We start from the raw sequence: 9821 nt of genomic DNA on the forward strand, positions 1-9821 counted from the left end.
CCTTTCTGCAAGACAGGTCCTTGCAGAACAACCCTTGGGAACTGCATAGCCAACACCACAAGAAAAATTAAACTAGCAGACCGAATGCATCCGATGAAGTGAGCTGTAGCTCACGAAAGCTTATGCTCAAATAAATTTGTTAGTCTCTAAGGTGCCACAAGTACTCCTTTTCTTTTTTTTTTTTTTTATAGAATATTCATGACATTGACATCAGCATGACCACTTGCATGAGCCAGGATGGATCCCCAGGCTGTCAATCTTGCATGAAAGGGGGCGGAGATAACATATGCCTTGTATAAATGGCCTCAGAACCACTTCACTGAAAGGCAGAAAGACAACACGTTACTATTAACTATTTCAAACAAGCATGATTATTTCGATTGAAATAAACCAGTGGACGCCAAACCCTTTTGTGGCCAATCACACATTCATATTTTCTGAAGAGTGTGGTGGGCACCAACAATTTTTCAAGGCTTATTTTGTATTTGTGCATTAAATAATACGAAAATCATCATATTTAATATTACATAATATATGAATCCATAAGATAACAAAGGTAATTTTACATGTAAAAGGTATTAATTAAATTATTCGTCAATTACTCTTTCACCTTACCATGAGAATTTGCTCTTTTTTATCTACCTGTAAGAAATATTAAGAAGTTTTTACAAAATAAATATCAAACAGTTTTCATCTTATTTATTTTTAAAAAGTAAAATTATTTTTTGATTGGACAGTTTTTTTGAAAAATTTAGACTAGCTGTAGCAAAAAGTGAGGCTAGTAATATTTCAGTCCTATAAATAAAACATTGTTGAACTGCTGGTCCAAATCTATTTATTATTCTTACTTTACCATAGATAGCCAGTTATGGTTAATTAAAAAATATTCTTTGTATTTGTACTTGTATCTGGATTTCAATAAAAAACAAACAAACAAACAAAAACATGAAAAGAAGTCAAATATAAGTTAATTATATGCGCTCATCAGCACTTAATGGAAAATAGGTATCATTAATTCATGTGGTTTTTCTAATAAAGTCACTGTGATTTTTGGCACTGCATTTCTTCAGCCAATTTTTCGTAGTTGGGAGAGTAGGATGATACTCCCTTTCGTAAACAATCGTCAAGATGGGCATCTGTAAGACGAGATGTGTATTTTGATTTTATGATGCTCATTGTTGAAAACAGAACTTCGCATAGATAAGTGGAACTGAAAAAAGATTTTATTTTGTATGCTACAATTTTTAAGGCAGGAAACGTTTTTTCGGTCAGCCAAATTCCAAAAGTTTTCATCCATTGCACAGGATTTTAGAATATCATTTTGAAGGTTCAAAATCTCCAGTTCCACATCTTCTATTCTTATTTGAATGAGACTCACAATTGATGTAGTCATTTCTGTTACCTCTATATGGCAAGTAAAAGGATTCACAAGAAAGGCAACTACAGGCTCAGTGATGGAGAACTGTTGAAATCTCTTTTCAAATTTTTCCAGAAGTGTTTGAATGTGGATAACAAATGGTGATGGGTTAAAATCACTGTCACATACCATTTTATTCAAATTTGGGAAATGTACAAGAGACTTTTCGTCTTCATATGTGACATCCACAAGATCAGTTTCGCTTTGAATGACTTTACAGAACCTATCATTTGAGCCACATGTTTGTCTTTTCCCTGGACCTCAAGATTTAAAATGTTCAATTTGTCAGTGATGTCAGCAAGAAAAGCCAAGTCCATTAACCAGCTGGAGTCTTCTAGTTGCTCCAAGTTCTGATTTGTAGACTTCAGAAATTCTTTGATCTCTTCAATTAGGCTTAACCATGCAAGAACTTTATCTTTGTTCAGCCATCGTACTTCTGTGTGCAAGATAAAATCAGATTGTTCATCATCATCATCTTAAAAAGTCGATGTTGCAAAGGTTTCACTTGAATAGAGTTAATTATTTTAATAACGACATTCATGATGTGTTGAAAAGAAAGAACTTTGACACACAAAGCTTCTTGGTGGATAATGCAATGATAAGACAAAGTTCAGAAAAGATTCATTCTTCTTGCAGAGTGCAATGAATCCACTGGCACTGCCCATCATTGCTGGTGCCCCATCAGTGGTGATCACAGACAGCTTGTGTAGTGGCATACTAATTGGTGTGGCATATGATTTGAATAAATTATAGATGTCCTCACCCTTTGTTCACCCTTTCACAGGCAAACTTTTAGTAACTCTTTTATGGTGAAGTCACTAAATACCATCCTCACAATAACTGCCAACTGCGCTGTATCAGATATACCTGTTGACTCATCAAACTGCAGTGAAAACCAGCCACATATTTCCAAGTCATCCTTTAGCTGAGTTTGCATGTCGCTTGAAATTGCACGTATCCTCCTAACTGTGTTGTCTGATAACTGCAAGTCTTGTATTGCCGACAAAATCTCATGCTTGTTAGTAAATCCTTGAAACAGGCAATCAGCACCAGTAGAAAATGCTTCCTTCAACAATTCACCATCTTGAAAGGGTTTTTTCTTCTTTGCGAGCAGATGAGCAATTTTAAAGGAAGCAATAGTAGCACTTTTAGACTTTACCACTTATCTAGTGAAAACAGATTGCTGGGCAGATAGGTTTGATTTGAGTTGATTAATTTTCTCCTCTCTCAACTCAGATTTAAGTGGATGGCTAAATGTCAAAAGAGGCGTGATTAGTTTGGAAATGGCGTTCGACATCCTGTTCTTTCGGCACTGCAACAGTACCACCGCACAATAAGTAAACACATTTCCCTTTATTTTCAATAAAACAATACGATTCTTCCCACTCTGCGTTGAAATAATACGTACGGTGTCTTTTATTGGAACCCCTCATTTTGGGGCAAAATGTTAAAAAAATAATAAATCGCAAAGCACGAGAAAACAGCAGTATCCGTTCTGGGCAGTGCGGAGAGAAGCAGGGGCCCCGCGCCTGCCGGGGACGGAGAACACCGGCGCCTGCAGCCTGCAGCCCCGGAATTCTCTGTCCCCGGCAGGCGCAGGGCCGCGGCTTCTCTCCCCTGCTGGGCACTACTTCTCACACCGTGTCACTAGGCGGGTGCACGTAAATGCCCCGGGGGGCGCCATGGCACCCACGGGCACCACATTGGGGACCACTGAAATAAGCATTCATTTCACACTGGTTTTCTATCCACCTTTAGCACCGCTGTATCCATTTCACTAGATCAAGCCTGGCAGCTTTAGGGTTACAAAGATCAAAGAGCCAGGTGGGTGCTGATGCAGCAGCAGCTGAGACATCTGAAACCTCAAAGGATAATTGGCTGAAATTTCAGGTTCCCAGAAAGCAGAGCACATTGGAGTCATTTCACAAGCCAGGAGGCTCCGCAGCAGAATGTTATGAGGGCTTGGGTGCATGCGTGGATTACTTATTTCACCATCTAGTGGCAAAAGCAAATAATGCTAAGAGATCAGCCAGCCATCAAACCCTGCTTGTAAAACTTCCCTTAATGCCCAGCCCTTCGTTGTTATCCTTTCTGAGGTGAGGATGTATTTTAAATGCAACTAAATTGTGGTTTGCACTGGGAAGCAAACGATGCCAGTCGTGATCTGAGCTTGATCAGCAGGGCAGACAGACTGGCAATACATCCCCAGCACATACAAGCTTCCCAGGTGGGCACTCAAACACCACAACAAATTTTTTCCACCAAATGCATCCGATGAAGTGAGCTGTAGCTCACTAAAGCTTATGCTCTAATAAATTTGTTAGTCTCTAAGGTGCCACAAGTACTCCTTTTCTTTTTGCGAATACAGACTAACACGGCTGCTACTCTGAAACCACAACAATGCTCACCGTCAAATAAGATAGGTAATACGGACGAAGGAGAATGAGGGGCAGGGAGGATGGTGAGGAAGAAAGGATCGATGCAATGATACCATGCCTGCATTTTCCTGATGCTAAATACCACAGCCTGGTATCATTACTCTGTGCACACGCTAATGCATATGGGCCTGATTCTGTGAGGTGATGAGCACCCTGCAGTCCTGGGTTTACAATGGCTCCAGTGGCTCCATGGAGCCGGGCCCATGCTCAGAAGGGGCCCCTGCCTGCTCCACTTGCATTGCGCCCCGAGACCCCTCTGGCTTCCTGTACCCATCACTTGCTCCTCTTGGCCTGCTGCCTCCTTGGCCCCACCCCTCTGCTTCTCTCTGCCCCCTGGCTGGACCCCAGTGCACCTCCGGCTCTGGGCAGTCTCTGCTTCCCACCACCTGCGGGGCCCCACCTGCATCCTCGGAGCTGAGCCACCTGGGACTGGTGCAGAAACCTGGCGGGGGCCCACAAATAAGTTTGGCACTGGGCCCACAAAAGATTAATCTGGCCCTGGCACCCTGAATTTCCACAGATACCCACGGGGGCAGTCAGAGTCTGTCCGCATTTGGCCCTAATAGGATTCCACCCATCGTATATAAACGGTGACGGAGGGTAGGGTGTTCCTCTGTTTAAGAGCCATTGCGACTTGAAATGAGCAAGGGTTTCCTCCCTGCTGTTCTCACTGCGTTACTCTCCTCCAGTGCTGGGCTTTACGAGTACTGCACAAAAGGGATGGGATGACTGTTTACAGGTGCTATCGCTGCTCTTGCTGCAAGAAGTTCCCCCCTGTAAAATGCTTAATTGTGGCCCTGGCTGAAAGGGTGAGTGGGGAGCCTCTTCGCTAGCATATGTGCCTGGGAGGCAGGCAGAACTCGGACGCTAGCGTCCCCCGGAGGTCACAGCCAGTAGTACCGAAAGCTGCAAAGGAGACCCAGGTAGGTTGGGGACAAGGAGAGGGCTCCCTTGTGCACACCCACGTGCTGTTTTAAAGGAGTAGGGAGAGTGCTGCTGCGTGCCCCCCCCCCACGTACTTTATGCCAACCTGTGAGTGGGGCAAGCAGAAGGCGCCTATCCACTGTCACTCAGGGTGCATCTACACTGCAAAAGCGGGTGTGTTCTCAACTCAGGCTAGCTAAGCGGGGTTAAAATAACAGTAAAGACGCGACAACTCGGCTTAGACCCCCGAGGTCAACCCCAGGCTCCCTATAGGCTTTAACTCCAGCTGACAACCCATGTTAAAAGCCCAATTGCTGCGTCTTCGCTGCTACATTAACCCAGGTTTGCTAATCAGAGTTAAGAATACATATTTTGGGGGCAGTACTGACCTATGCTCAGACACTACATACCTCCCCAGGTAGTCTGCAAAGGGTGGGGGGGGCGGGAAATTCAGCCCAAAGATATTTTAACTAACGGAACTACTTTTAAATGCCATTGCTTTGTTTGTGTATGTAAACAGCTATCTGTTACAGACATAGGCCATTTTCAAGTAGGTCTCAGCTTCCCTTTATGGCTGACTATAAGCTCTTTGCTATAAGCTCTTTGCAGCAGGAACCAGTTTTTTGTTGAATTTGTACAGCACCTGACACAAAAGGGTCCTGGTCCATGAGTAGGGCTCCTAGGGGCTATGGTAATATGAATAATATTGATAACGTTCCCCCTTTACAGTGGCTTGTGATACTTCAGAAAGGCTAGGCTAGATGAAAACGTATCTGCGGTGTACTGAAAATTGTGTTAAATGACAAGGAGCCACTTTAAGCGGTAAGGGGCTTCCTGGTCCTGCTTGCAGGCGAGGGAGCTCTGGAGGGAAGCGTTCACTCTGAGCCTCGAGCAGTCAGGCTGCAGCGACAGCCTAAAGCAAGGTGGGGTGAGCTGTGTCTCGCTCTCTGAGGGAGCAGCCTACTTTGTCTCTCTCTGGTTTTGGTTCTTGTGTGGTAGAGTTCTGGATTCTCAGTAGTGTTATGCAGCTACCTTCCCGAAAGAGTATTTTTTGTTTTTATCTATCTTCTTGGCATGTATGCCATAGATATAACAATATCCCTCTCTTAGGTAACTTGGAAAACTCAGACATAAAACAGCTGACATCAACAAAGCAATCCATAGACTGATGATGGTGAGGCTCACTTGAGCTACAGCTGAAATTCGGCCATCTCTCCAGCAGATGACACGAGCCTGTCAACCTCTCACAGCAACACTGCCCAGAAGAACAGCAAGTGAAGAGTGAACGGCCCAATAGAAACTACAACTGGGAGTTCATAGCGTGACATGATTGCCAACAGGAACTGCACCAGGCCAGTGAGCTCATGTCCTTTCACAATCAAAATCGACATCCTTAAAGGTGATGTCTTTAAAGACCTTGCAGTAACTGTGGCTCTTCAAGGTATTTTGCCCGCATGGATCTGACACTCACGTGAAGCACACATATGGTGAGTTATGAGGATGCTATATTATGTATAACTGGTAAACTGCCCTCAGCCCACCTCTCTACTGAAGCTCCTTAAGGAATAACAGTGTGTAAGTAAACACCTGCGACCAGCAGTTGTTATACCTCTGAACACGTCCCATGGTTATTTTGTGGTGTTCCTCTACACAGATATCTTCCCCACTCTGCTGCTGCTATGTAAATTGCAGTGCAGGGTGCCACAGAGCCAGTTGACGCCTCCTCTTGGCCACCCTCCAGATTGCTGTGAGGGGAATCCAAGCCTCAGTGTTTTATGCCTCCCAGAGTCTGAACCATACATTGCCCCCGGCTTGGGTCTCCCGGCACACCTCTTAGGGTGCAGATCCTGTCACCCCTTCCTGAGAGCTTGGATGCTGTAGTCCAACTGCCTAGCCTCTGCTGACCCCCCTCTAGCTTAAACACACCTTCTCCCAGAACTCCACTTCTGGTTTGCCATTTAACTCTCTCAGGAGGCACATGCTACTGTGAAGCATATTACACACAAGACACTGTGCCCAGAGTTTAACATATGATTCGCCCTTATACTTCCTAGTATGAGAGAGACAGAAATCCATACAAAACAACAAACCCTGCCTCAGTTTCCTCGCCGTTCCACAGCATCCTTTGGGCTGGAGACAGAGCCATCCCCTTCCCTCTGCCACAGAATATGGCTTGGGTTCCTGCAACATGGAGCCAGCTCACTTCTTGTGACCTGGGTCCAGCCATTCCCTTCCCTCCTCCTGCCCCAACTTGCAACTTATTTCACCCCTCGCCCCCTTTGTGACTGTGTGGGTCTGTTTACACAGTGGTCCTGCCCTCACTGGGCTTCCTTTGTTCTGTTTCAGGCTTTTCCACTGCTCTTCCCTCCCCACCCCATATAAGAGAAGGAAGCATCTTCTTCCAACACATTCCCTTCACAGCTCTCTGAGCAGTTGTTAAGAGTTGCTGTCCGTTGTCCTCAGTCTGGGGAAGACGTTCTTTTGGGTTGGTCGGGCATGGTGGGCACATGTACAGAAGGGTATTTGTGATGCAGCAATTTTCAGAACAGCAGCTCCATCACATTAGCCACAGTTCATAAGCTGTAGAACCGGGTCCCCAAAACCATCACAGAAGGCACCCCCAGCATGCACGGAGACATACATAGAGATGACTTCTCAGTGTTTGCAGTGCATCACCTGGATGGACTCCTCAGAGCCAGAGGAGAAAAGCAGGCCCATGGCTCCCTCTGAAGGTCACAGCATCACCTCATCAAGAAGCGCCCAAAGATCCTCATGGCCAGCATCAATTCCAGGCCTGGAGTCAACAGGGTGCCCTCAGCTTCCAGCAAAAGAGGGAGGCTAGAGTCTGGATTCAAAGTGGCTCAGGTTCTGGGACACAGCTCTCCCAGCAGACACGTCTTGACCGTACCTTGTTTAGCATCTGACTTCACAGGGCTGGCTCTAACGCCTCTATTTATCACCTTTCCACACTGACCTCTGATCAGCTCAGCTCACAGCCCGTGGCCACACGGAGTCTGCTAATCTGCTTAACCACGGTACCGGAAACCCTCCGCATAGCTTCCCAGACAGCTACTAAGCATACGCAGTAATGACCACATCCTCTCCTGTAGAGCAGCAGTTCTCAGCCAGGGCTACGCATATTCCTGGGGGTATGCAGAGGTCGTCCAGGGGGTACATCTCTGGATTTGCCTAGTTTTACAACAGGCTACATAAAAAGCACTGGCCAAGTCAGTATAGACTAAAATTTCATACAGTGACTTGTTTATCCTGCTCTATGTACCACACACTGAACTGTAAGTACAATATTTATATTCCAGTTGATTGATTTTCTAACTCTATGGTAAAAATGAGAAAGTCAGCAATTTTTCAGTACTAGTGGCTGTGACACTTGTGTATTTTTATGTCTGATTTTGTAAGCAAGTAGTTTTTAAATGAGGTGAAACTTGGGGGTATGCCAGACAAATCAGACTCCTGAAAGGGGTACAGTGGTCTGGAAAGGTTGAGAGCCACTGATCTAGATACCTGGGCCCCTGTCCATTGCCCTGCACACATGTACAGAGACAAAGAATTCAGCTCAAGTCCACAACTCCTGCCCCCTGCTTCTCTATCCTCTTTAGACTTAACAACACAACAACAACAGATCAGTTGCTGCAGTACAAGCATATGGGTTACATATGTGCCCCCTAAACTGGATCCACACAAAGACCTGACAAAGCAGCAGGAATTATTCTGCTTTCTGGGTTTGTTCTGTGGATTTTACAAAGGCAATTTTACTATGGCATGTAATACACTTCCTTCTTCCCACTGACCCTCCATCCCCCCACGCACATTAATTTGGGACCTGTATCCCTCAAAAAGGACAGCCCTCTACTGTGTGAACTAAAGGAATAACTGCATTACTTTGCACCAGTGGTAGGCTATTCTCCTCTGCATGAGCTAACCACTGAAGGGACATGTAACATACCCTTGACGTGCATATTACCCTAACACTTCTTGTCATTCCCAGTGCCAGCAGCAGGGGATGCCGGAAGGAAGCAGTATCCAGAGGTTTCTACCTTATCACTTAAGCCCTATGGAAAGTAATTGCCTCCACTCCATGGAAGAGGATAGGCTGTCACACCTGGGAGGGAAATCCTCTGAAGAGCTATAATAAATGCTGCTGGATGACACACTCAGAAAGAGGAAGCCAAGCAGCTATACCTGGGCCACATCTCTGCAGGAACAGGCCAGGTGCCGACATTTGAACTCTGAATGGCAGATGTTGCCATACGGCTTGCGTGTGCCTGCCTGCCAGTGTCCAAGCTACAGCTAAAAACACCAGATCTAATGGGGAAGGGGAAACCTCCTTTCTCAAGCCAGCATCTTCTGTCCTGGTGTTGGTTTGTAGACTCCACAGACATTGTGTTTCAGAGAAAAAAATATTCTTTTTATTATCTGCAATTTTATTTGTCTAGTGTTTAATTTCTTACTACACAGATCTGAGAGGTATTTGTTTTTATAAGATGCTCTGGTGAAGTTTAATGCTGACTTTCAGCTTTATCACTAATTCAGTGTTACTAATTGCTTTCCAACTATCTAAAACAGCTCCCTGCCACAAAGAGGTGACAGTCTGAGATTCTACAAGAACAGGTGCTTTGTGTATAATAATGTAGACATAATACAACAAGTGAAGACAGAGATGGGGAGACGGCTGGGAGAAGGGTTACAACAAAGAAAGAGCACTGCCTTGCTTTGTAATTTGCACACATTTTTGTTGGTTCTGATTTCCGCTCCCCCAAGAAATCCTAGAATCCCTGGATGAAATTCTGGCCCCATTGAAATCAATAGTAAAACTTCCATTGACTTCAAGGAGGCCAGGATTTCACCTCAGGTCTTTAAAAGTCACAGATCCATTATTAAAACTCAAGGCGGTGTGCATTAGAGCTAGGTGAAAAAATGGATGTTTTGGTTGGCTGGCCATTCCGAAAAAATAAAAATAAATCAAGAAAAAAGTTACATGTCAAACTAAATGTTTTGTTTAGATTTCATCCTCTTTAAAATGC

This window comes from Dermochelys coriacea, chromosome 7, assembly GCF_009764565.3.
Source record: "Dermochelys coriacea isolate rDerCor1 chromosome 7, rDerCor1.pri.v4, whole genome shotgun sequence".
Classification (NCBI taxonomy): domain Eukaryota; kingdom Metazoa; phylum Chordata; order Testudines; family Dermochelyidae; genus Dermochelys; species Dermochelys coriacea.